The following is a 17,248-nucleotide window of genomic DNA, read 5'->3' on the forward strand; positions in this document are numbered from 1 at the left end:
TAACGATTTCGGAATAGCATTGGCGGAGACTACACACGATTCTGAATTGTTGCTAAATAATATAAAACACGCAAGACATGTAGTAAAGCAGTAGGACACATTTTGTGGTGTCTGACGAGCTGCGCACTCTGTAGGTGGGCGCAGATACTATGTATCATTCTCCCAAAATATTAAAAATAACGATTTCGGAATAGCATTGGCGGAGACTACACACGATTCTGAATTGTTGCTAAATAATATAAAACACGCAAGACATGTAGTAAAGCAGTAGGACACATTTTGTGGTGTCTGACGAGCTGCGCACTCTGTAGGTGGGCGCAGATACTATGTATCATTCTCCCAAAATATTAAAAATAACGATTTCGGAATAGCATTGGCGGAGACTACACACGATTCTGAATTGTTGCTAAATAATATAAAACACGCAAGACATGTAGTAAAGCAGTAGGACACATTTTGTGGTGTCTGACGAGCTGCGCACTCTGTAGGTGGGCGCAGATACTATGTATCATTCTCCCAAAATATTAAAAATAACGATTTCGGAATAGCATTGGCGGAGACTACACACGATTCTGAATTGTTGCTAAATAATATAAAACACGCAAGACATGTAGTAAAGCAGTAGGACACATTTTGTGGTGTCTGACGAGCTGCGCACTCTGTAGGTGGGCGCAGATACTATGTATCATTCTCCCAAAATATTAAAAATAACGATTTCGGAATAGCATTGGCGGAGACTACACACGATTCTGAATTGTTGCTAAATAATATAAAACACGCAAGACATGTAGTAAAGCAGTAGGACACATTTTGTGGTGTCTGACGAGCTGCGCACTCTGTAGGTGGGCGCAGATACTATGTATCATTCTCCCAAAATATTAAAAATAACGATTTCGGAATAGCATTGGCGGAGACTACACACGATTCTGAATTGTTGCTAAATAATATAAAACACGCAAGACATGTAGTAAAGCAGTAGGACACATTTTGTGGTGTCTGACGAGCTGCGCACTCTGTAGGTGGGCGCAGATACTATGTATCATTCTCCCAAAATATTAAAAATAACGATTTCGGAATAGCATTGGCGGAGACTACACACGATTCTGAATTGTTGCTAAATAATATAAAACACGCAAGACATGTAGTAAAGCAGTAGGACACATTTTGTGGTGTCTGACGAGCTGCGCACTCTGTAGGTGGGCGCAGATACTATGTATCATTCTCCCAAAATATTAAAAATAACGATTTCGGAATAGCATTGGCGGAGACTACACACGATTCTGAATTGTTGCTAAATAATATAAAACACGCAAGACATGTAGTAAAGCAGTAGGACACATTTTGTGGTGTCTGACGAGCTGCGCACTCTGTAGGTGGGCGCAGATACTATGTATCATTCTCCCAAAATATTAAAAATAACGATTTCGGAATAGCATTGGCGGAGACTACACACGATTCTGAATTGTTGCTAAATAATATAAAACACGCAAGACATGTAGTAAAGCAGTAGGACACATTTTGTGGTGTCTGACGAGCTGCGCACTCTGTAGGTGGGCGCAGATACTATGTATCATTCTCCCAAAATATTAAAAATAACGATTTCGGAATAGCATTGGCGGAGACTACACACGATTCTGAATTGTTGCTAAATAATATAAAACACGCAAGACATGTAGTAAAGCAGTAGGACACATTTTGTGGTGTCTGACGAGCTGCGCACTCTGTAGGTGGGCGCAGATACTATGTATCATTCTCCCAAAATATTAAAAATAACGATTTCGGAATAGCATTGGCGGAGACTACACACGATTCTGAATTGTTGCTAAATAATATAAAACACGCAAGACATGTAGTAAAGCAGTAGGACACATTTTGTGGTGTCTGACGAGCTGCGCACTCTGTAGGTGGGCGCAGATACTATGTATCATTCTCCCAAAATATTAAAAATAACGATTTCGGAATAGCATTGGCGGAGACTACACACGATTCTGAATTGTTGCTAAATAATATAAAACACGCAAGACATGTAGTAAAGCAGTAGGACACATTTTGTGGTGTCTGACGAGCTGCGCACTCTGTAGGTGGGCGCAGATACTATGTATCATTCTCCCAAAATATTAAAAATAACGATTTCGGAATAGCATTGGCGGAGACTACACACGATTCTGAATTGTTGCTAAATAATATAAAACACGCAAGACATGTAGTAAAGCAGTAGGACACATTTTGTGGTGTCTGACGAGCTGCGCACTCTGTAGGTGGGCGCAGATAGTATGTATCATTCTCCCAAAATATTAAAAATAACGATTTCGGAATAGCATTGGCGGAGACTACACACGATTCTGAATTGTTGCTAAATAATATAAAACACGCAAGACATGTAGTAAAGCAGTAGGACACATTTTGTGGTGTCTGACGAGCTGCGCACTCTGTAGGTGGGCGCAGATACTATGTATCATTCTCCCAAAATATTAAAAATAACGATTTCGGAATAGCATTGGCGGAGACTACACACGATTCTGAATTGTTGCTAAATAATATAAAACACGCAAGACATGTAGTAAAGCAGTAGGACACATTTTGTGGTGTCTGACGAGCTGCGCACTCTGTAGGTGGGCGCAGATACTATGTATCATTCTCCCAAAATATTAAAAATAACGATTTCGGAATAGCATTGGCGGAGACTACACACGATTCTGAATTGTTGCTAAATAATATAAAACACGCAAGACATGTAGTAAAGCAGTAGGACACATTTTGTGGTGTCTGACGAGCTGCGCACTCTGTAGGTGGGCGCAGATAGTATGTATCATTCTCCCAAAATATTAAAAATAACGATTTCGGAATAGCATTGGCGGAGACTACACACGATTCTGAATTGTTGCTAAATAATATAAAACACGCAAGACATGTAGTAAAGCAGTAGGACACATTTTGTGGTGTCTGACGAGCTGCGCACTCTGTAGGTGGGCGCAGATAGTATGTATCATTCTCCCAAAATATTAAAAATAACGATTTCGGAATAGCATTGGCGGAGACTACACACGATTCTGAATTGTTGCTAAATAATATAAAACACGCAAGACATGTAGTAAAGCAGTAGGACACATTTTGTGGTGTCTGACGAGCTGCGCACTCTGTAGGTGGGCGCAGATACTATGTATCATTCTCCCAAAATATTAAAAATAACGATTTCGGAATAGCATTGGCGGAGACTACACACGATTCTGAATTGTTGCTAAATAATATGAAAACACGCAAGACATGTAGTAAAGCAGTAGGACACATTTTGTGGTGTCTGACGAGCTGCGCACTCTGTAGGTGGGCGCAGATACTATGTATCATTCTCCCAAAATATTAAAAATAACGATTTCGGAATAGCATTGGCGGAGACTACACACGATTCTGAATTGTTGCTAAATAATATAAAACACGCAAGACATGTAGTAAAGCAGTAGGACACATTTTGTGGTGTCTGACGAGCTGCGCACTCTGTAGGTGGGCGCAGATACTATGTATCATTCTCCCAAAATATTAAAAATAACGATTTCGGAATAGCATTGGCGGAGACTACACACGATTCTGAATTGTTGCTAAATAATATAAAACACGCAAGACATGTAGTAAAGCAGTAGGACACATTTTGTGGTGTCTGACGAGCTGCGCACTCTGTAGGTGGGCGCAGATAGTATGTATCATTCTCCCAAAATATTAAAAATAACGATTTCGGAATAGCATTGGCGGAGACTACACACGATTCTGAATTGTTGCTAAATAATATGAAAACACGCAAGACATGTAGTAAAGCAGTAGGACACATTTTGTGGTGTCTGACGAGCTGCGCACTCTGTAGGTGGGCGCAGATACTATGTATCATTCTCCCAAAATATTAAAAATAACGATTTCGGAATAGCATTGGCGGAGACTACACACGATTCTGAATTGTTGCTAAATAATATAAAACACGCAAGACATGTAGTAAAGCAGTAGGACACATTTTGTGGTGTCTGACGAGCTGCGCACTCTGTAGGTGGGCGCAGATACTATGTATCATTCTCCCAAAATATTAAAAATAACGATTTCGGAATAGCATTGGCGGAGACTACACACGATTCTGAATTGTTGCTAAATAATATAAAACACGCAAGACATGTAGTAAAGCAGTAGGACACATTTTGTGGTGTCTGACGAGCTGCGCACTCTGTAGGTGGGCGCAGATACTATGTATCATTCTCCCAAAATATTAAAAATAACGATTTCGGAATAGCATTGGCGGAGACTACACACGATTCTGAATTGTTGCTAAATAATATAAAACACGCAAGACATGTAGTAAAGCAGTAGGACACATTTTGTGGTGTCTGACGAGCTGCGCACTCTGTAGGTGGGCGCAGATACTATGTATCATTCTCCCAAAATATTAAAAATAACGATTTCGGAATAGCATTGGCGGAGACTACACACGATTCTGAATTGTTGCTAAATAATATAAAACACGCAAGACATGTAGTAAAGCAGTAGGACACATTTTGTGGTGTCTGACGAGCTGCGCACTCTGTAGGTGGGCGCAGATAGTATGTATCATTCTCCCAAAATATTAAAAATAACGATTTCGGAATAGCATTGGCGGAGACTACACACGATTCTGAATTGTTGCTAAATAATATAAAACACGCAAGACATGTAGTAAAGCAGTAGGACACATTTTGTGGTGTCTGACGAGCTGCGCACTCTGTAGGTGGGCGCAGATACTATGTATCATTCTCCCAAAATATTAAAAATAACGATTTCGGAATAGCATTGGCGGAGACTACACACGATTCTGAATTGTTGCTAAATAATATAAAACACGCAAGACATGTAGTAAAGCAGTAGGACACATTTTGTGGTGTCTGACGAGCTGCGCACTCTGTAGGTGGGCGCAGATACTATGTATCATTCTCCCAAAATATTAAAAATAACGATTTCGGAATAGCATTGGCGGAGACTACACACGATTCTGAATTGTTGCTAAATAATATAAAACACGCAAGACATGTAGTAAAGCAGTAGGACACATTTTGTGGTGTCTGACGAGCTGCGCACTCTGTAGGTGGGCGCAGATACTATGTATCATTCTCCCAAAATATTAAAAATAACGATTTCGGAATAGCATTGGCGGAGACTACACACGATTCTGAATTGTTGCTAAATAATATAAAACACGCAAGACATGTAGTAAAGCAGTAGGACACATTTTGTGGTGTCTGACGAGCTGCGCACTCTGTAGGTGGGCGCAGATACTATGTATCATTCTCCCAAAATATTAAAAATAACGATTTCGGAATAGCATTGGTGGAGACTACACACGATTCTGAATTGTTGCTAAATAATATAAAACACGCAAGACATGTAGGAAAGCAGTAGGACACATTTTGTGGTGTCTGACGAGCTGCGCACTCTGTAGGTGGGCGCAGATACTATGTATCATTCTCCCAAAATATTAAAAATAACGATTTCGGAATAGCATTGGCGGAGACTACACACGATTCTGAATTGTTGCTAAATAATATAAAACACGCAAGACATGTAGTAAAGCAGTAGGACACATTTTGTGGTGTCTGACGAGCTGCGCACTCTGTAGGTGGGCGCAGATACTATGTATCATTCTCCCAAAATATTAAAAATAACGATTTCGGAATAGCATTGGCGGAGACTACACACGATTCTGAATTGTTGCTAAATAATATAAAACACGCAAGACATGTAGTAAAGCAGTAGGACACATTTTGTGGTGTCTGACGAGCTGCGCACTCTGTAGGTGGGCGCAGATACTATGTATCATTCTCCCAAAATATTAAAAATAACGATTTCGGAATAGCATTGGCGGAGACTACACACGATTCTGAATTGGTGCTAAATAAAATGAAAACACGCAAGACATGTAGTAAAGCAGTAGGACACATTTTGTGGTGTGGGACGAGCTGCGCACTCTGTAGGTGGGCGCAGATACTATGTATCATTCTCCCAAAATATTAAAAATAACGATTTCGGAATAGCATTGGCGGAGACTACACACGATTCTGAATTGTTGCTAAATAATATGAAAACACGCAAGACATGTAGTAAAGCAGTAGGACACATTTTGTGGTGTGGAACGAGCAGCGCACTCTGTAGCTGTGCGCAGATACTATGTATCATTCTCCCAAAATATTAAGAATAACGATTTCGGAATAGCATTGGCGGAGACTACACACGATTCTGAATTGTTGCTAAATAATATGAAAACACGCAAGACATGTAGTAAAGCAGTAGGACACATTTTGTGGTGTGGAACGAGCAGCGCACTCTGTAGCTGTGCGCAGATACTATGTATCATTCTCCCAAAATATTAAGAATAACGATTTCGGAATAGCATTGGCGGAGACTACACACGATTCTGAATTGTTGCTAAATAATATAAAACACGCAAGACATGTAGTAAAGCAGTAGGACACATTTTGTGGTGTCTGACGAGCAGCGCACTCTGTAGGTGGGCGCAGATACTATGTATCATTCTCCCAAAATATTAAAAATAACGATTTCGGAATAGCATTGGCGGAGACTACACACGATTCTGAATTGTTGCTAAATAATATAAAACACGCAAGACATGTAGTAAAGCAGTAGGACACATTTTGTGGTGTCTGACGAGCTGCGCACTCTGTAGGTGGGCGCAGATACTATGTATCATTCTCCCAAAATATTAAAAATAACGATTTCGGAATAGCATTGGCGGAGACTACACACGATTCTGAATTGTTGCTAAATAATATAAAACACGCAAGACATGTAGTAAAGCAGTAGGACACATTTTGTGGTGTCTGACGAGCTGCGCACTCTGTAGGTGGGCGCAGATACTATGTATCATTCTCCCAAAATATTAAAAATAACGATTTCGGAATAGCATTGGCGGAGACTACACACGATTCTGAATTGTTGCTAAATAATATAAAACACGCAAGACATGTAGTAAAGCAGTAGGACACATTTTGTGGTGTCTGACGAGCTGCGCACTCTGTAGGTGGGCGCAGATACTATGTATCATTCTCCCAAAATATTAAAAATAACGATTTCGGAATAGCATTGGCGGAGACTACACACGATTCTGAATTGTTGCTAAATAATATAAAACACGCAAGACATGTAGTAAAGCAGTAGGACACATTTTGTGGTGTCTGACGAGCTGCGCACTCTGTAGGTGGGCGCAGATACTATGTATCATTCTCCCAAAATATTAAAAATAACGATTTCGGAATAGCATTGGCGGAGACTACACACGATTCTGAATTGTTGCTAAATAATATAAAACACGCAAGACATGTAGTAAAGCAGTAGGACACATTTTGTGGTGTCTGACGAGCTGCGCACTCTGTAGGTGGGCGCAGATACTATGTATCATTCTCCCAAAATATTAAAAATAACGATTTCGGAATAGCATTGGCGGAGACTACACACGATTCTGAATTGGTGCTAAATAAAATGAAAACACGCAAGACATGTAGTAAAGCAGTAGGACACATTTTGTGGTGTGGGACGAGCTGCGCACTCTGTAGGTGGGCGCAGATACTATGTATCATTCTCCCAAAATATTAAAAATAACGATTTCGGAATAGCATTGGCGGAGACTACACACGATTCTGAATTGTTGCTAAATAATATGAAAACACGCAAGACATGTAGTAAAGCAGTAGGACTCATTTTGTGGTGTGGAACGAGCAGCGCACTCTGTAGCTGTGCGCAGATACTATGTATCATTCTCCCAAAATATTAAGAATAACGATTTCGGAATAGCATTGGCGGAGACTACACACGATTCTGAATTGTTGCTAAATAATATAAAACACGCAAGACATGTAGTAAAGCAGTAGGACACATTTTGTGGTGTCTGACGAGCTGCGCACTCTGTAGGTGGGCGCAGATACTATGTATCATTCTCCCAAAATATTAAAAATAACGATTTCGGAATAGCATTGGCGGAGACTACACACGATTCTGAATTGTTGCTAAATAATATAAAACACGCAAGACATGTAGTAAAGCAGTAGGACACATTTTGTGATGTCTGACGAGCTGCGCACTCTGTAGGTGGGCGCAGATACTATGTATCATTCTCCCAAAATATTAAAAATAACGATTTCGGAATAGCATTGGCGGAGACTACACACGATTCTGAATTGTTGCTAAATAATATAAAACACGCTAGACATGTAGTAAAGCAGTAGGACACATTTTGTGGTGTCTGACGAGCTGCGCACTCTGTTGGTGGGCGCAGATACTATGTATCATTCTCCCAAAATATTAAAAATAACGATTTCGGAATAGCATTGGCGGAGACTACACACGATTCTGAATTGTTGCTAAATAATATAAAACACGCAAGACATGTAGTAAAGCAGTAGGACACATTTTGTGGTGTCTGACGAGCTGCGCACTCTGTAGGTGGGCGCAGATACTATGTATCATTCTCCCAAAATATTAAAAATAACGATTTCGGAATAGCATTGGCGGAGACTACACACGATTCTGAATTGTTGCTAAATAATATAAAACACGCTAGACATGTAGTAAAGCAGTAGGACACATTTTGTGGTGTCTGACGAGCTGCGCACTCTGTAGGTGGGCGCAGATACTATGTATCATTCTCCCAAAATATTAAAAATAACGATTTCGGAATAGCATTGGCGGAGACTACACACGATTCTGAATTGTTGCTAAATAATATAAAACACGCTAGACATGTAGTAAAGCAGTAGGACACATTTTGTGGTGTCTGACGAGCTGCGCACTCTGTAGGTGGGCGCAGATACTATGTATCATTCTCCCAAAATATTAAAAATAACGATTTCGGAATAGCATTGGCGGAGACTACACACGATTCTGAATTGTTGCTAAATAATATAAAACACGCTAGACATGTAGTAAAGCAGTAGGACACATTTTGTGATGTCTGACGAGCTGCGCACTCTGTAGGTGGGCGCAGATACTATGTATCATTCTCCCAAAATATTAAAAATAACGATTTCGGAATAGCATTGGCGGAGACTACACACGATTCTGAATTGTTGCTAAATAATATAAAACACGCAAGACATGTAGTAAAGCAGTAGGACACATTTTGTGGTGTCTGACGAGCTGCGCACTCTGTAGGTGGGCGCAGATACTATGTATCATTCTCCCAAAATATTAAAAATAACGATTTCGGAATAGCATTGGCGGAGACTACACACGATTCTGAATTGTTGCTAAATAATATAAAACACGCAAGACATGTAGTAAAGCAGTAGGACACATTTTGTGGTGTCTGACGAGCTGCGCACTCTGTAGGTGGGCGCAGATACTATGTATCATTCTCCCAAAATATTAAAAATAACGATTTCGGAATAGCATTGGCGGAGACTACACACGATTCTGAATTGTTGCTAAATAATATAAAACACGCTAGACATGTAGTAAAGCAGTAGGACACATTTTGTGGTGTCTGACGAGCTGCGCACTCTGTTGGTGGGCGCAGATACTATGTATCATTCTCCCAAAATATTAAAAATAACGATTTCGGAATAGCATTGGCGGAGACTACACACGATTCTGAATTGTTGCTAAATAATATAAAACACGCTAGACATGTAGTAAAGCAGTAGGACACATTTTGTGATGTCTGACGAGCTGCGCACTCTGTAGGTGGGCGCAGATACTATGTATCATTCTCCCAAAATATTAAAAATAACGATTTCGGAATAGCATTGGCGGAGACTACACACGATTCTGAATTGTTGCTAAATAATATAAAACACGCAAGACATGTAGTACAGCAGTAGGACACATTTTGTGGTGTCTGACGAGCTGCGCACTCTGTAGGTGGGCGCAGATACTATGTATCATTCTCCCAAAATATTAAAAATAACGATTTCGGAATAGCATTGGCGGAGACTACACACGATTCTGAATTGTTGCTAAATAATATAAAACACGCAAGACATGTAGTAAAGCAGTAGGACACATTTTGTGGTGTCTGACGAGCTGCGCACTCTGTAGGTGGGCGCAGATACTATGTATCATTCTCCCAAAATATTAAAAATAACGATTTCGGAATAGCATTGGCGGAGACTACACACGATTCTGAATTGTTGCTAAATAATATAAAACACGCAAGACATGTAGTAAAGCAGTAGGACACATTTTGTGGTGTCTGACGAGCTGCGCACTCTGTAGGTGGGCGCAGATACTATGTATCATTCTCCCAAAATATTAAAAATAACGATTTCGGAATAGCATTGGCGGAGACTACACACGATTCTGAATTGTTGCTAAATAATATAAAACACGCAAGACATGTAGTAAAGCAGTAGGACACATTTTGTGGTGTCTGACGAGCTGCGCACTCTGTAGGTGGGCGCAGATACTATGTATCATTCTCCCAAAATATTAAAAATAACGATTTCGGAATAGCATTGGCGGAGACTACACACGATTCTGAATTGTTGCTAAATAATATAAAACACGCAAGACATGTAGTACAGCAGTAGGACACATTTTGTGGTGTCTGACGAGCTGCGCACTCTGTAGGTGGGCGCAGATACTATGTATCATTCTCCCAAAATATTAAAAATAACGATTTCGGAATAGCATTGGCGGAGACTACACACGATTCTGAATTGTTGCTAAATAATATAAAACACGCAAGACATGTAGTAAAGCAGTAGGACACATTTTGTGGTGTCTGACGAGCTGCGCACTCTGTAGGTGGGCGCAGATACTATGTATCATTCTCCCAAAATATTAAAAATAACGATTTCGGAATAGCATTGGCGGAGACTACACACGATTCTGAATTGTTGCTAAATAATATAAAACACGCAAGACATGTAGTAAAGCAGTAGGACACATTTTGTGGTGTCTGACGAGCTGCGCACTCTGTAGGTGGGCGCAGATACTATGTATCATTCTCCCAAAATATTAAAAATAACGATTTCGGAATAGCATTGGCGGAGACTACACACGATTCTGAATTGTTGCTAAATAATATAAAACACGCAAGACATGTAGTAAAGCAGTAGGACACATTTTGTGGTGTCTGACGAGCTGCGCACTCTGTAGGTGGGCGCAGATACTATGTATCATTCTCCCAAAATATTAAAAATAACGATTTCGGAATAGCATTGGCGGAGACTACACACGATTCTGAATTGTTGCTAAATAATATAAAACACGCAAGACATGTAGTAAAGCAGTAGGACACATTTTGTGGTGTCTGACGAGCTGCGCACTCTGTAGGTGGGCGCAGATACTATGTATCATTCTCCCAAAATATTAAAAATAACGATTTCGGAATAGCATTGGCGGAGACTACACACGATTCTGAATTGTTGCTAAATAATATAAAACACGCAAGACATGTAGTAAAGCAGTAGGACACATTTTGTGGTGTGGAACGAGCAGCGCACTCTGTAGGTGGGCGTAGATACTATGTATCATTCTCCCAAAATACTAAGAATAACGATTTCGGAATAGCATTGGCGGAGACTACACACGATTCTGAATTGTTGCTAAATAATATGAAAACACGCAAGACATGTAGTAAAGCAGTAGGACACATTTTGTGGTGTCTGACGAGCTGCGCACTCTGTAGGTGGGTGTAGATACTATGTATCATTCTCCCAACATATTAAGAAAAGTGATTTCATAATAGCATTGGCGGAGACTACACACGATTCTGAATTGTTGCTAAATAATATGAAAACACGCAAGACATGTAGTAAAGCAGTAGGACACATTTTGTGGTGTGGAACGAGCAGCGCACTCTGTAGGTGGGCGTAGATACTATGTATCATTCTCCCAACATATTAAGAAAAGTGATTTCATAATAGCATTGGCGGAGACTACACACGATTCTGAATTGTTGCTAAATAATATGAGAACACGCAAGACATGTAGTAAAGCAGTAGGACACATTTTGTGGTGTGGGTCGAGCTGCGCACTCTGTAGGTGGGCGTAGAATCTATGTATCACTATCCCAAAATATTAAGAATAACGATTTCGGAATAGCATTGGCGGAGACTACACACGATTCTGAATTGTTGCTAAATAATATGAAAACATGCAAGACATGTAGTACAGCAGTAGGACACATTTTGTGGTGTCTGACGAGCTGCGCACTCTGTAGGTGGGCGCAGATACTATGTATCATTCTCCCAAAATATTAAAAATAACGATTTCGGAATAGCATTGGCGGAGACTACACACGATTCTGAATTGTTGCTAAATAATATAAAACACGCAAGACATGTAGTAAAGCAGTAGGACACATTTTGTGGTGTGGAACGAGCAGCGCACTCTGTAGGTGGGCGTAGATACTATGTATCATTCTCCCAAAATACTAAGAATAACGATTTCGGAATAGCATTGGCGGAGACTACACACGATTCTGAATTGTTGCTAAATAATATGAAAACACGCAAGACATGTAGTAAAGCAGTAGGACACATTTTGTGGTGTCTGACGAGCTGCGCACTCTGTAGGTGGGCGTAGATACTATGTATCATTCTCCCAAAATACTAAGAATAACGATTTCGGAATAGCATTGGCGGAGACTACACACGATTCTGAATTGTTGCTAAATAATATGAGAACACGCAAGACATGTAGTAAAGCAGTAGGACACATTTTGTGGTGTGGAACGAGCAGCGCACTCTGTAGGTGGGCGTAGATACTATGTATCATTCTCCCAACATATTAAGAAAAGTGATTTCATAATAGCATTGGCGGAGACTACACACGATTCTGAATTGTTGCTAAATAATATGAAAACACGCAAGACATGTAGTAAAGCAGTAGGACACATTTTGTGGTGTGGAACGAGCAGCGCACTCTGTAGGTGGGCGCAGATACTATGTATCATTCTCCCAAAATATTAAAAATAACGATTTCGGAATAGCATTGGCGGAGACTACACACGATTCTGAATTGTTGCTAAATAATATAAAACACGCAAGACATGTAGTAAAGCAGTAGGACACATTTTGTGGTGTCTGACGAGCTGCGCACTCTGTAGGTGGGCGCAGATACTATGTATCATTCTCCCAAAATATTAAAAATAACGATTTCGGAATAGCATTGGCGGAGACTACACACGATTCTGAATTGGTGCTAAATAAAATGAAAACACGCAAGACATGTAGTAAAGCAGTAGGACACATTTTGTGGTGTGGGACGAGCTGCGCACTCTGTAGGTGGGCGCAGATACTATGTATCATTCTCCCAAAATATTAAAAATAACGATTTCGGAATAGCATTGGCGGAGACTACACACGATTCTGAATTGTTGCTAAATAATATGAAAACACGCAAGACATGTAGTAAAGCAGTAGGACTCATTTTGTGGTGTGGAACGAGCAGCGCACTCTGTAGCTGTGCGCAGATACTATGTATCATTCTCCCAAAATATTAAGAATAACGATTTCGGAATAGCATTGGCGGAGACTACACACGATTCTGAATTGTTGCTAAATAATATAAAACACGCAAGACATGTAGTAAAGCAGTAGGACACATTTTGTGGTGTCTGACGAGCTGCGCACTCTGTAGGTGGGCGCAGATACTATGTATCATTCTCCCAAAATATTAAAAATAACGATTTCGGAATAGCATTGGCGGAGACTACACACGATTCTGAATTGTTGCTAAATAATATAAAACACGCAAGACATGTAGTAAAGCAGTAGGACACATTTTGTGATGTCTGACGAGCTGCGCACTCTGTAGGTGGGCGCAGATACTATGTATCATTCTCCCAAAATATTAAAAATAACGATTTCGGAATAGCATTGGCGGAGACTACACACGATTCTGAATTGTTGCTAAATAATATAAAACACGCTAGACATGTAGTAAAGCAGTAGGACACATTTTGTGGTGTCTGACGAGCTGCGCACTCTGTTGGTGGGCGCAGATACTATGTATCATTCTCCCAAAATATTAAAAATAACGATTTCGGAATAGCATTGGCGGAGACTACACACGATTCTGAATTGTTGCTAAATAATATAAAACACGCAAGACATGTAGTAAAGCAGTAGGACACATTTTGTGGTGTCTGACGAGCTGCGCACTCTGTAGGTGGGCGCAGATACTATGTATCATTCTCCCAAAATATTAAAAATAACGATTTCGGAATAGCATTGGCGGAGACTACACACGATTCTGAATTGTTGCTAAATAATATAAAACACGCTAGACATGTAGTAAAGCAGTAGGACACATTTTGTGGTGTCTGACGAGCTGCGCACTCTGTAGGTGGGCGCAGATACTATGTATCATTCTCCCAAAATATTAAAAATAACGATTTCGGAATAGCATTGGCGGAGACTACACACGATTCTGAATTGTTGCTAAATAATATAAAACACGCTAGACATGTAGTAAAGCAGTAGGACACATTTTGTGGTGTCTGACGAGCTGCGCACTCTGTAGGTGGGCGCAGATACTATGTATCATTCTCCCAAAATATTAAAAATAACGATTTCGGAATAGCATTGGCGGAGACTACACACGATTCTGAATTGTTGCTAAATAATATAAAACACGCTAGACATGTAGTAAAGCAGTAGGACACATTTTGTGATGTCTGACGAGCTGCGCACTCTGTAGGTGGGCGCAGATACTATGTATCATTCTCCCAAAATATTAAAAATAACGATTTCGGAATAGCATTGGCGGAGACTACACACGATTCTGAATTGTTGCTAAATAATATAAAACACGCAAGACATGTAGTAAAGCAGTAGGACACATTTTGTGGTGTCTGACGAGCTGCGCACTCTGTAGGTGGGCGCAGATACTATGTATCATTCTCCCAAAATATTAAAAATAACGATTTCGGAATAGCATTGGCGGAGACTACACACGATTCTGAATTGTTGCTAAATAATATAAAACACGCAAGACATGTAGTAAAGCAGTAGGACACATTTTGTGGTGTCTGACGAGCTGCGCACTCTGTAGGTGGGCGCAGATACTATGTATCATTCTCCCAAAATATTAAAAATAACGATTTCGGAATAGCATTGGCGGAGACTACACACGATTCTGAATTGTTGCTAAATAATATAAAACACGCTAGACATGTAGTAAAGCAGTAGGACACATTTTGTGGTGTCTGACGAGCTGCGCACTCTGTTGGTGGGCGCAGATACTATGTATCATTCTCCCAAAATATTAAAAATAACGATTTCGGAATAGCATTGGCGGAGACTACACACGATTCTGAATTGTTGCTAAATAATATAAAACACGCTAGACATGTAGTAAAGCAGTAGGACACATTTTGTGATGTCTGACGAGCTGCGCACTCTGTAGGTGGGCGCAGATACTATGTATCATTCTCCCAAAATATTAAAAATAACGATTTCGGAATAGCATTGGCGGAGACTACACACGATTCTGAATTGTTGCTAAATAATATAAAACACGCAAGACATGTAGTACAGCAGTAGGACACATTTTGTGGTGTCTGACGAGCTGCGCACTCTGTAGGTGGGCGCAGATACTATGTATCATTCTCCCAAAATATTAAAAATAACGATTTCGGAATAGCATTGGCGGAGACTACACACGATTCTGAATTGTTGCTAAATAATATAAAACACGCAAGACATGTAGTAAAGCAGTAGGACACATTTTGTGGTGTCTGACGAGCTGCGCACTCTGTAGGTGGGCGCAGATACTATGTATCATTCTCCCAAAATATTAAAAATAACGATTTCGGAATAGCATTGGCGGAGACTACACACGATTCTGAATTGTTGCTAAATAATATAAAACACGCAAGACATGTAGTAAAGCAGTAGGACACATTTTGTGGTGTCTGACGAGCTGCGCACTCTGTAGGTGGGCGCAGATACTATGTATCATTCTCCCAAAATATTAAAAATAACGATTTCGGAATAGCATTGGCGGAGACTACACACGATTCTGAATTGTTGCTAAATAATATAAAACACGCAAGACATGTAGTAAAGCAGTAGGACACATTTTGTGGTGTCTGACGAGCTGCGCACTCTGTAGGTGGGCGCAGATACTATGTATCATTCTCCCAAAATATTAAAAATAACGATTTCGGAATAGCATTGGCGGAGACTACACACGATTCTGAATTGTTGCTAAATAATATAAAACACGCAAGACATGTAGTACAGCAGTAGGACACATTTTGTGGTGTCTGACGAGCTGCGCACTCTGTAGGTGGGCGCAGATACTATGTATCATTCTCCCAAAATATTAAAAATAACGATTTCGGAATAGCATTGGCGGAGACTACACACGATTCTGAATTGTTGCTAAATAATATAAAACACGCAAGACATGTAGTAAAGCAGTAGGACACATTTTGTGGTGTCTGACGAGCTGCGCACTCTGTAGGTGGGCGCAGATACTATGTATCATTCTCCCAAAATATTAAAAATAACGATTTCGGAATAGCATTGGCGGAGACTACACACGATTCTGAATTGTTGCTAAATAATATAAAACACGCAAGACATGTAGTAAAGCAGTAGGACACATTTTGTGGTGTCTGACGAGCTGCGCACTCTGTAGGTGGGCGCAGATACTATGTATCATTCTCCCAAAATATTAAAAATAACGATTTCGGAATAGCATTGGCGGAGACTACACACGATTCTGAATTGTTGCTAAATAATATAAAACACGCAAGACATGTAGTAAAGCAGTAGGACACATTTTGTGGTGTCTGACGAGCTGCGCACTCTGTAGGTGGGCGCAGATACTATGTATCATTCTCCCAAAATATTAAAAATAACGATTTCGGAATAGCATTGGCGGAGACTACACACGATTCTGAATTGTTGCTAAATAATATAAAACACGCAAGACATGTAGTAAAGCAGTAGGACACATTTTGTGGTGTCTGACGAGCTGCGCACTCTGTAGGTGGGCGCAGATACTATGTATCATTCTCCCAAAATATTAAAAATAACGATTTCGGAATAGCATTGGCGGAGACTACACACGATTCTGAATTGTTGCTAAATAATATAAAACACGCAAGACATGTAGTAAAGCAGTAGGACACATTTTGTGGTGTGGAACGAGCAGCGCACTCTGTAGGTGGGCGTAGATACTATGTATCATTCTCCCAAAATACTAAGAATAACGATTTCGGAATAGCATTGGCGGAGACTACACACGATTCTGAATTGTTGCTAAATAATAT

This window comes from Schistocerca piceifrons, unplaced genomic scaffold (genome assembly GCF_021461385.2).
Source record: "Schistocerca piceifrons isolate TAMUIC-IGC-003096 unplaced genomic scaffold, iqSchPice1.1 HiC_scaffold_2514, whole genome shotgun sequence".
In the NCBI taxonomy this organism is placed as follows: domain Eukaryota; kingdom Metazoa; phylum Arthropoda; class Insecta; order Orthoptera; family Acrididae; genus Schistocerca; species Schistocerca piceifrons.